The sequence below is a fragment of the Lepidothrix coronata genome, unplaced genomic scaffold (assembly GCF_001604755.1).
Source record: "Lepidothrix coronata isolate B3197 unplaced genomic scaffold, Lepidothrix_coronata-1.0 Scaffold33, whole genome shotgun sequence".
NCBI lineage: Eukaryota > Metazoa > Chordata > Aves > Passeriformes > Pipridae > Lepidothrix > Lepidothrix coronata.
Window position 1 is genome coordinate 6166467 of NW_016690213.1, and position 19474 is coordinate 6185940.

At 40.6% G+C, this 19474-nt stretch overlaps 1 protein-coding gene and 1 long non-coding RNA gene across 3 annotated transcripts in view; one reads left to right on the forward strand and one right to left on the reverse strand.

Moving 5' to 3' along the window:
* LOC108495748 overlaps window positions 1-13257 on the reverse strand; it is a 28582-nt gene extending 15325 nt beyond the window's left edge. The window contains exons 1-3 of one of the 2 annotated variants that reach the window (XR_001874225.1): window positions 13143-13257; window positions 11384-11486; window positions 10540-10606 (exon numbers count right to left, since the gene is read on the reverse strand). This is a non-coding gene — a long non-coding RNA (uncharacterized LOC108495748). Of the gene's footprint in view, window positions 1-10539; window positions 10607-11383; window positions 11487-13142 lie in introns of those variants that run through there. The other variant, XR_001874224.1, reaches the window with a different exon arrangement.
* Window positions 13258-13512: 255 nt separating this feature from the next.
* Window positions 13513-19474, forward strand: part of SOCS5 (suppressor of cytokine signaling 5) — a 45529-nt gene continuing 39567 nt past the window's right edge. The window contains exon 1 of the mRNA XM_017811727.1: window positions 13513-13924. The gene's annotated coding sequence lies outside the window, so the exon portion shown is untranslated. The remainder of the gene's footprint in view (window positions 13925-19474) is intronic.

Sequence of the window (19474 nt, forward strand, 5' to 3'; positions counted from 1 at the left end):
ACTGGAACTAGTAGATCAGTTCAGTGTTAGAAATGGACATCTGTGTGTCCATTAGTGGCAAATGCACCGTACTTTTGAAGGAAAAAAGTATGATGCTAGATAAATCTTCAAGCACAGTCTGGACGGAGAAAGTTATTTTCTGCTCCTGTTCTAGATTAGTGGCAGCTTCTCACCGAGCCATAAGAGCAGCCCTTTGCATTCCACATTTAGCTGCTGATTATCCCTCTTTCTATGGATTGATGTTACTCTTCCAGTTACTGCATGAAGTTTGGCAGAAACAGAAACAAAACCACTTTTATATGTATGTATTATTACATGTTCTACTCAGCAAAAATCTACCGGCAAAACCTTTCTGTCAACAGTTTGCATTTCATGAGTTTGCTACCAATATATTTGTTTTAATAAGGTCAGTAAGGTGTGTATTGTTCTGGCACATAATTCTAAGGCTTCTAACAAAGCTGAGACAGCACAGTCTCTGATTTCTGGTGCCTCGGGACCATTACTTGCAGCAGCTGAGTGAAAAGATCTGTGTGAAATGTATAGTGTGGCTAGCCAAGTATGACAGTGAAAAAATGCTGTGATAGCAAAATACACTTCCTTCTACGTGCTATGAGAAATGTGAGCAGGCAAAAAAAAATGACATCCCTTTGTCAGTTTATGCCAAGTCAAATGAAAGCCAGGGAGAGGAGATACAATTTTTAACTGATAGCTTTGTCCTGTTCTTGTGACTCCATGAATGTCACCCAGCTGCTGGTTATTGAGGTATTGCCAGGAATGGCTGGGAAAAGACAATCTGCTATAGATAACCAGAACTAGAGGGAGAGAACAGAGAGGATATTCAGCATTTAAACTAAACTTTATGGATTCTCATACATACAGTGAATTTGTTCTGCATGGAACAGATTATGAGGGTTTTTCTGGAAAAGTAATCAGCTGGACTAGAGAGTCTGGCCCACCATTAAGGAAATAATTGTGCCTATCAATTAATTTCACACCTGGCCTAAGGCTGACCTAGTTACTCCGTTGTTGGTCAGTGGAGAGAGGCAACACATTCAGAAGACGATTCATACTTTCTCTCTAAAACATTTGTTTTGGAATGGGGTGAATCCAGGGCTCAGAAGATAGGTTTCTTTTCCTAGACTCCAGAGGAGATTGAAAGGGGCTTAGACATGACACCAGTTTTAGATCAGTTAGATGGGACAAATCCTCGACTAAGTTGGAGGTAGAAGCAAAGTGAGAAGAAGACACCTGAAGAAAAGCACACCATTAGTGAAGTGAACTCCCTTCTCTGGTCTTCTTTCAGCACACTGAGGGCAAAAGTAATAGGCATGACAGTCTTGAGACTCATGGCCAGTAATTATATAAACTGACCTGCATGTGCTTAACATCTCTGTTCCCCACTGCCCTCTGCCTGTGGACTCCATTTACATTTGTTTCAGTCCATTTTTATCGTATTAAATCATCTGACAAATGCAGTGCAATGCAAGGATCTACTCAGAAAACCAACAGCAGAAACAAGTGTTCCTCTGGGGCTGATTGCACCCAGGTCCCTGTGCAAATTATTTAACATCATTATACTTGAGCTGTGCCTAGTCTGGTTGTGGATACAGGCCCTGAGGCCCTCTTTCCTCACAGCTGTCACAACATGACATGATCTACCCTGTGATCTACTCCCATCTGTCCCCCAGAGTCAGCTCAAGACCCTTTAGCTGGGCTTGCCACAGTCCTCTCTGCAGTGAAGCATCCTGGGTTACACAGGTCACAAGCTGAGCATGAGTCACATTGGATTGCAAAACAGACAAACGATGTTCTGGGAAGTTTTAATAATAGGACCACACATAAGCCAAAGAAGATATTTTTTTGGGGTCTGTTTGGCACCCTATTTTTCTTCCACAGCTGGAATAGAGAGTCCCATTTTGGAGACTGTGTTTTTAAAAGAATGAAAAACTAGAGACAGCTGAGAGAAAAGTTGACAGGCATTTCAGAAATCCGGAGCTGTGAGAAAGGATAGAAGGAATTTAGGCTGGGAAAAAAAAGGAAACTGAGGGAAGAGGAAATATAGCAGTCTGCTGAGGATGTTTTCAGTTGTTGTGAAGCTGATTCAACAGCTGGCTATGTCCAGTGCAGCTACAAGGTTGAGAATTAATTACCATAGTTTGTAACAAGAGTGACTTGGATTAGCAATTAGAAAAAAAAAATCTAATTAGAAGGGCAATGAAGTATCATGAGGGGATGCTGCTTGTGGTCATCATGGAATCACCTTAATTGGAAGCTGTCAAAAAATAAGCATCTGTCAGGAATAGCATGACAGGTGTCACTCTGTGCTGTTGCTGGGGAATGGAGTAAATGATACCAGGAAATCCCTTCCAGCTATATATTTCTAGTCTTGTTAATGATGTCAAAATTCAGGAAAATCTGTATTTACTTTGCTTAGATGGAATGACAGATATGCATGACCTTTCCTATCAATTTAATGATATGCCTACCTTCCCCTCCCCCCGCCCTAGAGCTTGCATTCCTTGGCTGCCTCTGGATGTGCAAATTGCAGCGGAGGCAGGAACTCCCTTGTGCCTGACTACCAACTTGTGAGTACCTATCCTAGACAATGACTGTGATGCCTCCTTCCATGCATTTCTCACTTCTGTCCTGGATCACTGCACTCAGGACAAAGGTAATCTGAGCTAATTCAGAAGTGTGCACTTGTATTCTGAATTGTGTCATACACAGATCATGGCAAGGGGTTTAATCAATGTAATGTTTTGTCTCATTAAAAGCGACAGTAAAAACTAAATGCAGCAGACCTATTTAAATATTTTTAGCACATATATTATTAAAGTACAGACCAATACAGAATGTAAGGTCCTGTGAAAGATACATTCCTCACTCAGTTGTGTGTGCCGTCTAGGAATCACAGGGGTGAGAGTTTATACTTTATTGTAAAGTGCTTAAGAAGTCCTCTAGCTGCCCAGATATCTCAAAGACAATAATTAGCTTCTTCTGTCTGATGCAGAAACAGAAGGGGAGGGGGGAAGTTATTAATGGTGAGTATCCTTTAGCAAGAAGATGCAACTGAGCCTTAAAATTGAAATATTTCATATGTTCCTATTTATTTGCTTAACTGACCTCCTGGCAGAGAGACCATGCCTCCAACACAGAATATAGATATCAGAATTTAGTATTAAAAAGGATCTCATACACCACTTCCTAAGATGTTCATAATTGTCAGTCATCCTGCAGATTTTAAAGCTCATAGTAAAAAGAGAACAGTTTATTGCCATATTGTGTCTTGAAGGTTATATGTGCCTACACTCATTAAATAATGACCTTGTTAGATAAGAGCTGAACAAAAGAGGATAACATGGTAGTTCTTCCAGTCCTGCTGTATGGTATTTTAAACAGTAAGCTGTAATATTAAATAAACCAAATAAACAGACTTCCAAGTGGCAGGAGAGATAAGTAGTGGAATAGCTAGAAGTACATCTGGTAGAATAATTTCTTCTCTTTCTGTCATCTGCAAGGAATGTTCCCAAGACAATAAACTTAGAATTCAGTTGGAAAAATGGTAATTGTTTTCCAGTCCTGTCATCAGGAAACTGAAGTCAGAGCAAAGTACTTAAATCCTTCCATCACAACAACAGATGTCTGTAGCATTCCCCCCACCCCTCATACACCCAGACTGTTTGGTAAGTGCTTGCACTCAGGGAATTCAGCACTTTAGAATAGGTATGTAGACTGTACAGGCAACATGAATGTTCATGAGTGAAAAAAATAATAAAGAAGTATAACAACGGGTTGATTGTGGCTGCATCTTACTTTCTGTGCCCTCTATTTCAAGTTGTCCACCCAATAAGATTGCAGCTGGCAAAAACTTAGTTAGAATTGAGAAGGATGTATTCAAAGTTCAGGAGTAACGTTCCAGATTTAATAGTTCAGATTCTGGCCAATTCAAGGAAAGAGAGACTCCTTCCTGAACACCCGCTGCTGAACCACTGAGGTTCTCTTGCCTAATTAAGAGCATCTAGTGTTTTCTTTGATCCTGAGCAGTCTCTGGCTGCTACTGGAAAAGGGCTTAGATCTCCTGTAAGTCCTTATCATACCTGCCACACCAGTGCAGGTATCTTGGATAACCTAGGTCATCTAAAATGGCATAGAAGCCCAGCTCAGATCTATCCTGATCACTCCCAAGATGTCTGTGTAGCTGGAAAAATGGGACACATCTGAAGTTTGAAGCTTGTATTTTATGCACAGAATAAAAATATTTCCTTGGCCTAAATTAAATGGATTGTTAGGAGGACTATAAGCTGCCCATGTTTCTGTGCATGAAAGGAAACCCAGAAGGTCATGAGCTGTCACATGCAGTGAAGAAATGTAAGTTTGTCTTTAATCTGTATGTAAACTACAGTGAAAGTGCTGGTTTTGATATCACCTGACTGTTTTCATGCAATCAAAGGCTTTCAGATTCTTTGATTAAGAATTTATGAGATTTCAGTGGCACTAAAGACTGTAACTATTTAAGCATGAGTAGACTCTTGTGAGAACCCAAGTTTATTGTGTGACAAGAAGTATGTAGTGCTTCATCACAGTTTTCTGTATTTATGGGTTTCTTTCCAAAAATTATTTAAATATACTTCATGCCATGTGACTCAAACAATTTCATAAAAGAAGTGAAATGAAATAAAATTAAAATAACCTGAAATCTTAATCATTTCTCTATAAGCACATAATTTTATTACATATTTTACAACTGTAGCCTTGACTGGCCAAAGCTACCGCACATGTAGCAGTCGACTGTGTGGGTGTCTGGGATTTACATCTTTTTGTGTTGCTGGTGTTTTGGGGGGTTTGTTGTTTGTTTGTTTTGTGCTGTGGTTTTGTTGGTTTTGGGTTTTTTTTAACTAGCCAGCTAGCAAGCCTATATTGGTTCCCTACCGTATGGACTATAAAGAATGGACACAGGAGGCACCAATTAGCCAAAGGCCTGTTCAGTTCTTTTGCAGCCTCTTCTGTGCTTTCCATCAAGGCTTATGTGTCCTGTGTTACATCTGCTGTTCTTGGTGGGTTTTGTCACTCTTGACAAATCCTGTCTTGGGCACCCCTAAATTTGGTAACCTCTTGTACTTGCTGTAGCACCTTCCCACTGGGATCCCAATCTGTCCTGGTGTCCTTCTTCCAGCCTGGGTGGACTGAGAACCTTCCACCTCAGCTGCTCTTGTGGGAGTAAAACACAAAGGCTTAGGCAAGACAGCATGCCTATAAGGTAACCAAGCATTCTTTAAACTATGGTACACACTATGACAAGCCTAGAAGAATATGTAACTCTTGAGAAAAATAAAAAAAACTTGGTTTATTACATATAAAAGCTGAAAATTGTTACCCAGAACTGAGCCTTGGAACAGATGTGCTGCTATGCAGTATTTAGAAACACTCTGATGGGCATTGTGATGGGCTGTGGACTCCCAGATGAAAAGAGAAAAGAACCAGGCTATTTCTCACTTACTGCCTTCCAGAAGAGGCACTGGGCTTGCCCAGATATATTTACATCTAAGTCAAGTCACACTGGGTGGACACACCTGAAACAGAAGTGTCAGGGAAGGCTAAGAGTGTAGCTAGATTGGTGTATGTGGCATGCACACTCCTGGTATGGAGTTTCATGAGTTCTGGATAAAATCTCACTTCTCAGTGCAAAGCAAGTCAGTTGGGTTGTGCCAGACCCAAGTCTGACTGCATAGTGGCTTCTGGACTGCTTGTGGACAAACTGTGTAAAGTGAATTTGAGAGCACTCTTTGAAGCCATGGATATATCCAGGCTAATTCTGAAGCCTTCATATCTCTGGAAGCTTATTTTCTGAGTCACTTAGCTGACTTTCACATCTTTATTCACTGATTCACAGAGCAGTGTACAGAGGAAGGATAATAAAACTAGCAAGTGTGGGATTTGTTTACTTGTGTCTCAAGTCATGCATGCTTTGTCAAACTACTGGGGTTCTCCTCTAACCTAGGGTTTGAATCTGCAATTAAATTCTGTACATAACAACTTACAGAATGGCTTCCTTATGACCAGGCTTGCCTTTTATAGTACATGTACACATTTTTTTCTCTCTCAAAAAGCTCCTTCCCTCTTGCGGGGAAGGGCATGAACAGGCCTGGAGAGACAAGGACCTGTGCAAAATCACAGGACTTACTGAAGGAATAGAGGGGGAGCAGGAGGAGCGAGGGGACAACTGGTCATAGGGCAGGACAATAGGGAAGAGATTCGGAGACAGGCAAAATTGTTTACTTCAGAAGGATGCAGACTTCTGCAAACTCAGAGCTTTGTCTTGGTCCCTTTTGAATCACTATGAAAGACTGATTTTGCTGGAATCTATGGAATAAATTTCAAAGAGCTGAGCTCTAGGTTTTGTCTCCTTTTTTTTTTTTGTGTGGCCTTGCTAATTTATTCATAGCTTTGCTCTTCTAGATCCTTAGCTTTCCAAGGTGGAATTTGCTCTCTATGACCATAAAGGTCAGGTGGTAAAAGAGGGCAAATGCACCTGCAAAAAACTCCTCCATAGTCACTGTTAGTGCATGACCAAGAGCCCTCCATTTATTGCGGGGATAGGCAAGGGGAGGAGGGAGGAAGCACACACTGAAACAACATGTTGCACAGGCAGATTGAACTACACATGGGTGACCTTCGACCGTGTGAAACAGTCGCACCTAAATGTTGCCACTATGTCACTCTCAAGGATCTGTACATCTAAAAAGAACTATTGAAGTTAAGTGTCAGTTGAGCAAACATCGTTAGTTCAATTAATGGGCTGGATGCTTTTTAAATTGAAGGCAAATGATTAAGAACAGACAAGTAGACAAATAAACAATTATCTAAACAATGAGCTTCACTGAAGAAAAACACAGTGGGCTTAGAAACAATTTCATATGACGCCATTCTAAATCCTAAAACCCATGTTAGAACACTGAAAAGCTGACTGGCATCTAACTGTAATGGAGCTGTAACACTAAGACAAATTTATTTGAAGAAATATTAGAAGTGCCAGTATAATTAATGTAGTTATAATGCTCTCTACTCTCTTGCAAATCCCCATAGTCTTCCCTGCTGGCTTTCCCTCTAAAACAAAATAAATGTTAGCAATAATAAAGGCTCATATCACCTTACAAAGCTGTAAGATCATATATCATCAGAAATGGAAATTATTTGCCAATGAAAATAGAAAAGAATTTTCACATTCTCAAATGTCTTAGCTTTTGGCATTTGGAGTAAAACCAACTCTTTTTGAAAAATAAAACATTATTTTATGGAAAACTTATGCTCCTTAAGAGCCTAGAAGCTATAAAAAGATACTTTCTTGAAATCATTGCAATTTTTAAAAAAATAATGCAACTCATACGTTTTCTAAAACTTAATTAGTTTTAGTAAATATCTCAACAAAAAGAGAAAATCTTTCTAGCAAGCCAGCATAACATACCAGAATCTGCAATTGTTTTTCAGTGTCTCTCTATTGTAGATGAGATCAGTCAAGAAGAGTTGAAAAAAATTTCAGAGGTAGAAAAAAGTATTGCAACAGAATGAATGACACATGGGAATCCTGCAGCCACAGGGTCAGTGCTGTTACAGTGCTGTCAGTACTGCTCTGAAAGGAGTAGAAGGCAATTACTACACAAAAGTTATAAATATTTTCAGATTTCCTAAATGTAGCAGGAGGTATCAGATGTGTTCAAACTACAAAGGAATTCTATGGAAAACCTTTACCTTAGAAAAACTAGAAAGCAAAGTTAGCAGATCTTCAGAAATTATAATTTGATGGTCATTTAAGCCTCTCTGACTCTTGTGCACATGAACAAATTTACTGTTCCTCATGATGGAGAGGTCTCCCCAAGAACACTTCATTTATTCATAAGCCCTGCAGCCAGAAAGAGTCATTGCAGATCATCTTGTCTTATTCTGACATAACAGAAGCAGTTGGGATTCACAAGTCAAGCCCACCACTTCTGGTAGAAAGATACCCAGTCTGGCTTTTGAAATGGTAAATGCAAAGGGGTCCACAAGGCAGCCTTCTCCAGTTTCTCCAAAACCCTCAAGGTAAGCCCAGGAGCTCTGGCCCCACAAAAGAAGGATCCTTCCCACCTGTGTGGAGTGGGTGGGAAGGATTCTCTATATGTCTCTCCTGCTGAAGGGAAGCTTCATTTATTGGGACAGAATTTCTTTAACTTACATGCAGAAGCCTACAAAGAAACCTAAGTATTGGATAAGGGTAATCTATTGAATATTCAAGGAGAGTGAAAACTTTTCAAACTTTTCAGTTTTGACAATATTTACCACAGATTACAGAAGTCACAGCAGCAAACTGAGGATTTTTTTTCTTTTCTGCCAGAGAATACCAAATCACACAGCAGTACTAAATGAGTAGAAAAGAAAAAGAATAATGTCTGTGTCCTTTTCTTAGCTCACTTCATCATAAAATGCATTTCACTTATATTACAGAAAGCCCCTGAGCAGAGTAGGAATCTGCCAAATTTTAGGCCCAAGCAAGGAGAAAAATGTTAAGAGAGATCTACAGATAATCCCTCAGATCAGAGAGAGCTCAATTGCTGCACCAATAGGCATCAGCTTGCTGCAACAGCACCATAATTCTACACTGTTGGAAAGGATGACCAATAAAGTCAGAGATTTCGAATGCATTCAAATTTGAAGGGAAAATGAAAAAAAATCACTTGTCTTTATTCATGGTGTAATGAATTTCTGCAGTACTTTGTAAAACACCTTAATTATCAATGGAAGTTCAGAGAATGCTGAAAAAAGATATGCTCACTTTCTAACCATTCTGAAAACAAAGTTTAAACACTCATAGGAATTAGCATCTTCCTGACAATGAGAGAACTATGCTGCTGGCTACATATTAAAGCAGAAATTTTGGTCTCATAAACTGAGGCACTATAACTCCAGAGCAGTCAGCAGAGATCTCTTGATCTACTCCTGTGAAAAAGAGGACAGAGCCTGGTCCTGAATGAGTTCATTGATTTCTGCTCTGCATGTGCAGAAATCATAAAGAGGAGCCTTTAACTGATTTTAATCAAGCACTTGGTAAAGAGGCAAGTCTGTTCTAACACACCTCTTGCATTTGTAGGGATAAAAGAGAAAAGGATAAATAGAAAGAAACCAATCTACCAGAAAGACAAGTAACATCATATAGAAGTCCACACTATTACTATTAAACAGAAATATATTTAGACTTATTGAGACATGAAACTACATAAATATTGAAGGGGGGGAAAGGCATTCCACTACCAAGAAGGAGTTACAGAGACTTGGGAACACAACTGAACTTGCTATCTTGATAGAGTTCATCACAAGTATACAGCAAGCATTAGGAGGACAAAAAAGGAATCCATTACAAGCATTATTCCTGGTTTTTCAAAAAAATTATGAAATCTATGCTGTGACACAATCTGTTAACTTTTAGCTTTTGGTACCTTTAAATAAGAATGAGAAGCTAATGCAATCCACCCAGAAACTTGGCTAACAATCTTCCAGCAACTCACTACTAAAATTGAAAAAAATCCCCCAAAAAAGGCAGAGTTAAACTGAAACATCGACAAAACTAAATGAGTAATATGAAAAAAGAGAGTCAAAGTTATATTCCAGATGGAGATTATTTGGAGTTACAGCAGTGAACTGTGTAAAACTAAAGAAATGGTAATAAAGGATGAAAATGAATCTGGCTGTTAAACAGAGGGGATAGGAAACAGTGCCACTGAGAGATGGGTGTGTTAGTCAGCAATGTGAAATGGGATACTCTTTTGCAAGAGATTGGCTCCAGAGCAATCCTGCAATATGTCAGTTCTTTTCAAAGCAAACCCTGCAACTCTTACTAAATATCAGATAACCCACAGCAAGTTATGAAAACTGACTGGCCTGTGCACTATTACTTGACAATAAGGAACAGAGAACGGGTAAAATGGCTCTCTCCATCCTTCCATTGCTTTGCAGTACTGACTCTGAGAGTCTCCTGCTCTAGCAGTGGAGGCTGATAGAGGACCCCACGCCTTGAGGAGACCGGTGCTGCAGCACCTTTGCACCTGAGCCATAAGTCCTGAAGCTTAGTGACAGGATCTAGTGAGCATTCACCAATTTTCTCTTCTCTTAAAGGTCCTGGATTAAGGGACAAAGAAGTTATTCAGGGTGAGAGAGTTTGAAAGGGGCTTCCTGCTGCCATCACAGCTGTAGTCAAGGTCTCAGGGGCTTAGTAGGGTTTCCGAACTTCTGTGCCTCAACTGTCCAGTCCGTGCAAATCAGACAGCCTCCCATCCCACTGGGGGAGCAGCAGCAGCAGCTGAGAAAAGGATCCCAGGCACTGATCTGCCATATTCAAGGGCATCAAGGTGTATGAATCTTTCTGAAGGCTGGAAGAGTTCATTAGAAATGTATTTGATTTCAGTGTGATGTTAGACTACAGATGACATTCACACTTACAGACCTCCGCACAGCTCAGTTTCCAGTTTGCTCTCACTTTATCTGGTCTCTTTATCAAAGATTACCTCCACGCCTCTCTGCTCCAGCTGGATTCTCCAGTGCACTTACAGACAGCCCTTGGCCACATTAAATACTTAACCTGGGGAGTGTTAAATGAGGAGTGACAAAATCTTTTCCCTGCTATGGACTGAAACACCTTCTGAACACCTTTGACAGGTCACAACTTGACACACATTTTAATATTCTCCAATAGCAATCACAAAAATAAATTAAATATGTGTTGGCAAGCAGCCTGAAATAAAATCACAAGTCATATTGAGGCTCGACTCAGATCTCACCTTCCCTTGTATCTTTCTCTCTCCCTCAGCATTTTAAAATCTTACTCTTCCTCAAAGCATCCATTTAAGGCTGAGATCAGGGAGTAACAGCCATAGCCTTCCAACACCTTCATTTCTCCCACTGTCTGAAGAGATGCACAGCAACAGCTGGTAAGGGCCTCGTCCTTCTGGAGACAACCATGTCCTGAACTCCAAACTTTGGGCTCTGCTATTTCTGCACCAGCCTCCATTTGCCTGGCCCATTGCTGTTGTTTGCTGCTTCTCTTCCAGTCCATTCACCCTTCACTCTCCTTGTGCATCCTGGTTTTCACTCTCATCCTGCTCTCTTCAGCCTCCTTCCTACACAGTTGCTCCTTCCTTTCTCTACCTTAAACCTCAGTGCCTCCCCGCATTACTGTCTAATGTCCAACATCAATATCTCCTAGAACAGAATGTTTTGACCTCTCCCTTCATGCAGATGTGCACACACCCATTATGTGACTGTTACATGTTAAATACATGCTTAATATAGAAGTCAATGTTTAGTTACATTCATTCATCAGGTTGAGTGGAGAGAGGTCATTTATTCACACAGGTACCTGGTCTTTGGAAAGGACTTGTATTGGAGCAGTGGTGGGTTCCCTACTCTGTTGCTTGATACCACGTTCAGGATCATCCATGAAGGTACAAATTAGACCAGTTCTGTCCCAAGGGTAAAAGCAGCACGAAGAGATAAAAAAAACAAAGAAAAAAGAAAACAACCAATCAACCAACAAAACAAAACATGCAAAAGAAAGTAGATAAGAAAAAGTCCCTCAGACAGAAATCAGGTCAGGTTTAGCAGTCAGAACAGTATCAGAGAGGAGAACTTTATATGCCAAATACCACATCATATGTGGTAAAAATGTGAAGATAGATGTCACTTCAGAAGTCATGTGTTGCTATCCTCTGTACAACTCCTAGAAGGTAATATTTGTATTTAAAGATGTCTGTTTCAATACTGTTTCTTAAGATATATTTATTACTTGACAGTGAAAAACTGATCTATACCTGTTATATCTAAATCTCTCACACAGTTTGAAGTATACCGGAGTAGAATATCTATTTGACGTTTTAAAAGAATGAGGCAGTTGTGTAATGTCTTTAGCTGTGACACTGTCAATCAGCTCAATTTTGTGTAATACGCTGTGCTCACAAAATGTGTGAAATACTTTCTAGGTAAAATGGAAATGTAATCCTAACCTTTAAAAAAAGGTAAAATTTAGATAGTTCGTTTGCACATTTGGTATATTTTACTGGTAAGACATATTTAGCACAGTCTTAAAATTGAAAGTCTTAACAGAGTTAACAGAATGGAAAGTAAAATTCCTAAATTAAACTGTATCAGTCTTTCCCACAGTTCCTGTGATATGTTCCAAATGGATGCCACTCAGATGGTAATTATAAATCACTGCTTTAAGTCTTCTAACTTGAGCATGATCCAAGATAGACAGTGAACACCTCTGAAATAGCTTATACAGTCACCTCCAAGACTTCAGGAAGATACTCAGTTTGCTGTCATTCTGTAGAACTTACATGGCAAAATCTGAAAAGTGTCTTCTCACATCAAGTTTTTTCACCCCTTTGCGATTTGAGAAAGTGTTGGACAGCAATGGAGACTCTGAAATTACGTTCTGTGGACTCCTTCCACAGAAGATGTTACTAAACTGTGTCATTCCCAAATCACATTTGACTTTTTTTCAGGAACAGCACTAGAAACTTTTTTTAAAAATCAAAGTTATTGGCATTCATGGGGTGGGGTGGGGGCATGCTTACTCCTGTTGAGTGTATTTGAGACATTTTGTGTTGGATCAAATTCCATCTCTCACTAACTCACAGAGATCTGTGAATACTGTTCAAAGGATCATGTATTGCAGTCCTGATCTGTGCAAAGTATAGACTGTATAGGTTTCCTTCTTGCAGTTTCCTCTTGCACAGTTTGCAGGATCCTGCAAAATGTTCCAGCAAATTCAGGCTGGAGTAATACTAGAACAGCTACAGAAAGTGTTGGTGTTACGACCCGCCCCAGAAAAAGGGGAGGGGGGTAACCCAGGTTCTTATCAATAATTCCCTTGGGGTGGATTAGAGTGAAACGACACTGAATAATCGGTGTCTGAAAACATATATTGGTAAGGTTTATTTTAACAATTTTGTATCAACAGGTATGCTAGCATTTTGGGTGTTGTCATATAACAGTGTGACATAGAGCTAACCTTTGGGGGGGGGGAAGAAAATGCATAGGGGAGAGAAAGACAGGATAAGAGTAAGGGAGAGTAAGGAAAAAGGAAAGATGAGAGTGGAAAAAACGTATATAGTCACCGCCCACGGGGTCCAGCGATGACACTTGGTAGTTGCCGCTTCTGTCAGTTGAAGTGGTGGCCTTGATCTGCTGGGGGTGAAGGAGGGAACCCCTCACACTCCATGATCATCATGGCCAGGCTTCGCGAACGAAGATTTGGGAAGGCTCTATCCACATTTGTTACAAGCACGTTGGTGACTTATGAGGCCAATACGAGACAGACATATCCGATTGCAAAAGGCACAACAGAAAGACTCCTTAGATGGTGTATTCTGCAACACACGGTTCTTTCTGCGTTGCCTTTTCTCCTCGAGAGTGATCCTGCGTGTGCTCTCAAAGGAGACAGCAGCATTATAGATGGTGTGTCTCCAGGCCTCCCGATTTGAGGCCAGAATAGACCAGTTATGGTTTTAGTATCCATGGTTTTAGTGTCACGGGCCAGGGCCTGCGCAGAGTTTTTGTGTCTGGCCTGGTCCCGGCCTTTCAGGTTGGCAGAGGGGGGGATGGGCTTTGATGGGCCATCAGAGGTATAAACTCGACTCTTCCTGCCTTTTCAGGGCTTGACACCTTCAGCACTGGAGGGAGGGATGGGCCCAGCTGCCCATCAGAAGTCAAAAGCCTGCGAAAGTCTCCTCGAATGCATAAATCATTAACCGTTTCAGTCTCTGACAGTTGGAAACACAAAAACTGAACAACGGGCAGTAAGGGCCCTTTCAAAAGGAAAGCTGAGAATACGTAAATGTATTTCAAACAGAAAACCTGAACCTGGTGAAATTTGTGCAGAGGCTTAACATTTTACTTCGTGAGTAGCTCCATTTAAATCAATGAGGCTCTTCTCAGCATGTAAAACTTGACACATACACAAGCCTTTGCAGGATGAGAGCTAAAAATTGTTTTTTAAGAGTGTGACTTGCCTGGAGACATTCCAGAGGAAAAATACATGTGGGGCTTTTCTATAAAATTGTTGGCACCACCCTGCTTATTAAATAGGCATGAATTCACTCAAAAAAAATAAGGTCTAGACATTTATATAAAATAGCAATGATGCTTCTAGATTTGTATGCTGGGTTAAATTCTTGATAAATATTTATTTAGAGTTTTATAATATTCCCTCTCTTACCTATTTTACTCTCTTACCTATAGTTCTGCTATCAGGCAAAATTTGCTCTGTTAGCTAATAAAATGCTATAACTTTCAAGCAGACTACTTGAAAAACAATTTCTATTATTTATTTGATTATCTTAGGTGTGGTAAAACTTAAAACTTCCTATCTTACCTTTAGCTAATGCAACACTAAGACAAGAATTTATTGTTCAATGTGTAGCTTGTGTATTGAAGAGCAATATATTAATTTCAGGAACAGAGTCTAATTTTAGATCTGTACTGAAGGTGTGATGAAAAGGCTGGGAGTGCCAGTAGGACTTTTCAAGAACAAGCCCAGTACTTTGTAAGAACAAGCCCAGTATAGTTCTTGAACTATATAAAGACTGTGAGATGAAAGAAGTCATAGAATAGGCTTTACTGGTTTAAGTGGAACCTGTTACATACCTGAAATTATTCATTCCCCAGTTGCTATCATGGGCATGGCCTCAAACTACTTCAGATAAATGTTTTGACATTATAGCTCTTCAAGAAAACAGAAATAGCCATTTGGCCCCGGGGGTGCTGGACTGCTTGAGGGTAGATGCTGCCAACACTCTAAATAAGTGGCCTGGGGAGACACGTGGAACATCTGGCAACAGCAGCTACTTTTTAATCACACAGGCCACAGGTCACATTGAACCACAGCTCACAAAATCGGTGTCACATTTAGCAAAGCACATTTACTTGACCACAAGGTATCTTGAGGTCAGATTTAAAAACTTCTGCAGATGTAGAAGGAACCCAGCAGGATCTTCACAAGACCCCAAGTGCTTATTTCCCGCTGGTTTCCCACTAGGACTGTCTTTGTAGTAATACTTTAAAAATACTTTGAAAATATGGCATTAGGTGTCTCAAGGCACGCTGCTTCAGGCTGCAGACAGCCAGATGCTGCCTTTTGGGTAACTGGTTTTCAACTGCACTTTCTATTAGGGCAGCTGTCCCATATTAGTACCAAAATCCTCTAGTGCTCCCAGTCTAGAAACGTAGGAGACCTGTTTGAGTTAACAGGGACAATTGCTACATGAACAAGGGACATTTTACTTAACAGAGTTGCATAGAAAGTCTTGGAAGTCTTTTTCATCTCCTAGGGTGTGGTAATGCCTGTGGATTTTTCAACAGAGATAGCATGCTATATATACAGGGAAAAGAATAGTTTCTTCACCAGCTGGGTTGGGTTTTATGCTTCAAAATCATCTTTGCAAGCAAGGATTCCTCCCCTTCTCTAGGCATAATTTCCTGAGCAATTTCTGCATTCCTATATTTAAAAGTTGCACATTTGGAAGATGCAGGAACACATGCTCTTTGCAAGATGATCTCCAAATCCTTCCCCACTCCACACTCAGAGTCAGTTTTAATGCATTGCTGGAAAGCCTGTTATAGAAATGTATATAATATATATAATGACTTGCCTGAGAAAAAAAATGGGGGATGGGAAATGTTGCCAAAGAAGTTAATTGCATTTTCAAGATTTCAGAGTGTTTAGAGCTATAAGTAATGAATCCAGAGCAATGTCCTTGGAAACTATACAGCAAATGCAAGGATCAGCAGAGTAGCACTAGATGGCACTACAGTAATTTTCAGTCAATAAGCATAGGCCAAATCCAGGGAATGATGGAGCCGGGTCCAGCTCTGAATGGGCAGCTCAGATTTACTATCTACATTTTACCTGAGTGGCCTGGGGAGATTCTGAGGAACATAAGATGTAGCAGTCTTTCCAGGGATTAAAACAGAGAGCCTTGAGTTGGTTGATAAGTGATATAATACAGATGATGAAAGTGGAAAGCTACCTGAATGTTTTAATTTCACAAAGTGAGATTACAAGGCATCCGAAAACCTGTTATGTTCTACTGAACACCAGATAAGCATGTCCAGATTCAGTACATCAAAAAGCATCTCATTCAAAAGCACACAAGAAGTGTTATGTGTCATCTAGGCAACTGGACAGTTCATTGTCTGTCTTCAGGTATAAACTGCCTGGTTATAATTACAGTGTTTTGTGCCTAAAAATGAAAATTTGACTTAGTGGGCCAAAATCACCTAGATTTTAGGACCAGCCTAATGGCTTACATTTCCTGACAGACAGAGTTAAATTCTGACTGTTGCCAATTTCTTTTAATGTTTCCCACAGGTGGTAGCAACATCAAAACTTAATAGATATCTTGTTCCCAGTAAGAATCAATATGGCTTGTTGTCTCTAACAAGCTGATTTGAGAGCCTACTTTTAGAACTTTGTAGAGGTATAGTCTTTAACTGGAACACACAAGTGATTCTGTAGCTTATATTATCAAATACACACAGGAGAAAATAGAGCCTGTCAGAAAAATCATACTAATTCTTGTAAGTTGAACCTCTTCAGCTGACCCCATTCACGTGGTTGTGGCAATTTAAAAAAACCACTACCTATCTCAGATTTGAGTTCTAAAACATTTTAGAACCAGATTTATAAACCTTGTAAATCCTTTTAAATGAGACATCCAAGTGCAGAATATCCACTGCAACAGCACTACAAGTTATTTTTATAATATAATTATTTTTCTATTATGCCTTTCTGTGAGTTATATTTTGCCTTCTGCTATGCTTCAGGTTCAAATTCTCAAGGGTGCTTAATATCTGTTTCACTGGAATTGGTGGGAGTTAGATATTTCAAAGATAGGAAACTGATATTTAAGTTTTAAGGCAAGATCAGCATGAATGTTTGAGTTTCTTTAAATCTTATTCTAGTCATACAGCTACATACATTTTAGGGATGTTGCTAGCTGAAAGGCCAAGTATTTGCCAGTTACAAATAAAAAACCTACTAGTACATTCCTTTACAACAAGAATGGTCTTTATCAATGGAAATAGCCTGACTGGAGACAATAGGAATGCTTAGGAAAATAAGCACTGGAACCAGTAGTATTTGACCATAAGTTGTGCTCCCACCCAGCCAATACATGCGGGTTAACCCCAATGGGCTTTTGACGCAAAAAGGGTGGAGAAGAGGGGTCAGAGCATAAAAATCTAGCACTGCACCCTTGCTTCAAACTGCCAACATTTAAATAGCATCCTTTAGTAAGAAATGAAATGCCCCTTGTGCTGGAATTGGAGTGTTTGCCCATGCAAGGCTAAACCTGTGGTAAAGATGAGACATATGATGTCCAAAAACACTTTAAGCTGTCTCTTTTAGTCATAAGCCACTGCTCTTTGAAACAATTCCTGTGTGGTTCTGAGCACATCCTGAGAAAATGTTCGAGTTGTCCTACTTCTTCTAATGTGTTCTCTAATAAGGGCTCCTTTAATTTGTGCTTTAAATCTCCTTTAATCTGGTCACTGCTTTACACTTTGAGATGTACCCCTGAGGCCTCCTCTCACCTCAGAAGAGGCTTGAAAACAACCATAACTTGCTGCTTGCTTTCTCAGACATGTCTATGTCTGCATTCCTGGAGTCCATGTTGGTCCTGCTGAACATTTCCCGAAAGCAGACTCCATCCTGGATGCAAAAGTGGTCTGTGTAGCTGGCGATGAAGCATGGCACTCACGGAAATACTTGGTGAAATGAAGGTCTGATGAGACATGCAGTTTGTCGTTGAGCCCATTTTGCAACCTGGGTGACTTAACCAAAGTCAATCCCAACAATGCATTTGAAGTCCAGAATAACAACTGGAAAAGATCCCCAACAGTGTGGTATGCCTGTGGGAAACAACAACAGTGCCCCAAAGCTCACTGTTTTCACTGTCACCCCAACAGAACAGGGTGACACAGGGGTAAATGAGGCAGTGCCTTGCCTTACCTTGAGCAAGTAAAGCCACAGTGGTGGTGTTTTGCTGCCAACTGTGCAGGCTTGGCAAGAGGTATGTGCTTGACAGATGTGCTTTGTTCAGTGCTAATTACAGTTACAAACCACGGTGTGTATGTATGTGTATGTGGGTGTGTGAGGCAGGAGACCCAGGAGTTGTCTTACCTGGCTCTGTTACCAGGTAACTTGACTAAACTTAGTCACCTATGCTCCCTTTTTTCTCCCTGTTCTGACCCAGGAGATAAGGCTTAGAAAACTAATTTAGAAGGTTATTAACTACTATTTGGTTAGTTGAACATGTGATAAAAGTTTTCCCTCACTGAAATATTTTCAAAATATAGCATGTTTAAGACAATCTAATTCTCTTCTAGGTTTAAAATTAACATCTAAAACCTTCTCAATTTTTTTAATTTGTCTATTGTCGAGAATTTTGGCCCTCTCCATTTCCTACCTAGCCTGTTTCACTCCTCCTTAGGCAGCCTCAGCTCCCTGGGGATCACCATGTTGCTGCTGGCCTCAGTATGGACACCTGTTCCTCACAGCACACTGCAGCCTGCTAATCCTGGGCTCAGGCCATTGGGCAGACTCAGCCCCACAGGTAGCTGGGAGCGCGGGTGTGCGCCCAGAAAACAGCACTCCACAGCATCCTGGGCTCCTTTAGGAGGAACACTGCTCATGGGAGGTGATCCTTTCCCTCTACATAGCCCTGGTGAGGCCACACCCCGGTGGCCTATTACTGGAGTAGTGTGTCCAGTTCTGGGCTGCCCAGAACAAGAGGGATAGGGACTTACCGGGGAGAGTCCAGTCTGCACAAGGCCACAGAGATAATTACAGGACTGGAGCATCTTTTGTAGGAGGAGAAGCTGGGAGAGGTGGGACTGTTCAGCCCAGAGAAAACGAGGTGAAGGGGGATCTCATCCATACGTAAAAATATTTAATGGGAGGGAAAGAAGAAGAAGGAGGCAACCTTCTCAGTAGTCCCCAGAAGCAGGACAAGAGGCAATGGGTAGAAATTTAAACACATGAAATTCAACCTGAACACAAGAAAATGCTTTTCTACTCTGAGGTTGATTGAACACTGGCACAGGTTGGCCAGAGAGCTAGTGGTGTCTCCATCCTTAGAGTATTCAAAACTAAACTGGACACAGTTTCAGGCAGCCTGTACTAGCTGACACTGCTCAAGCAGGGGCTTGGACAAGATGACCTCCAGAGGTCCCTTCCAACCTCAACTACTATGTGACTTTGTTATTCTGGGACTTTGCTTCAAGAAAAAGAAAGCTTCAAGTCTTTATTGAGCTTGTGCTCTAAGGACAATATCTTTTAATATCCAATCTGTAGTAAATCCAGACAACTCTGATACAGGAAATCGACGGATTGAGGGGGATGGGGTCTTAAACTTCGGGGCGTCGGGGAACACAGATCGCCGCATCTGTG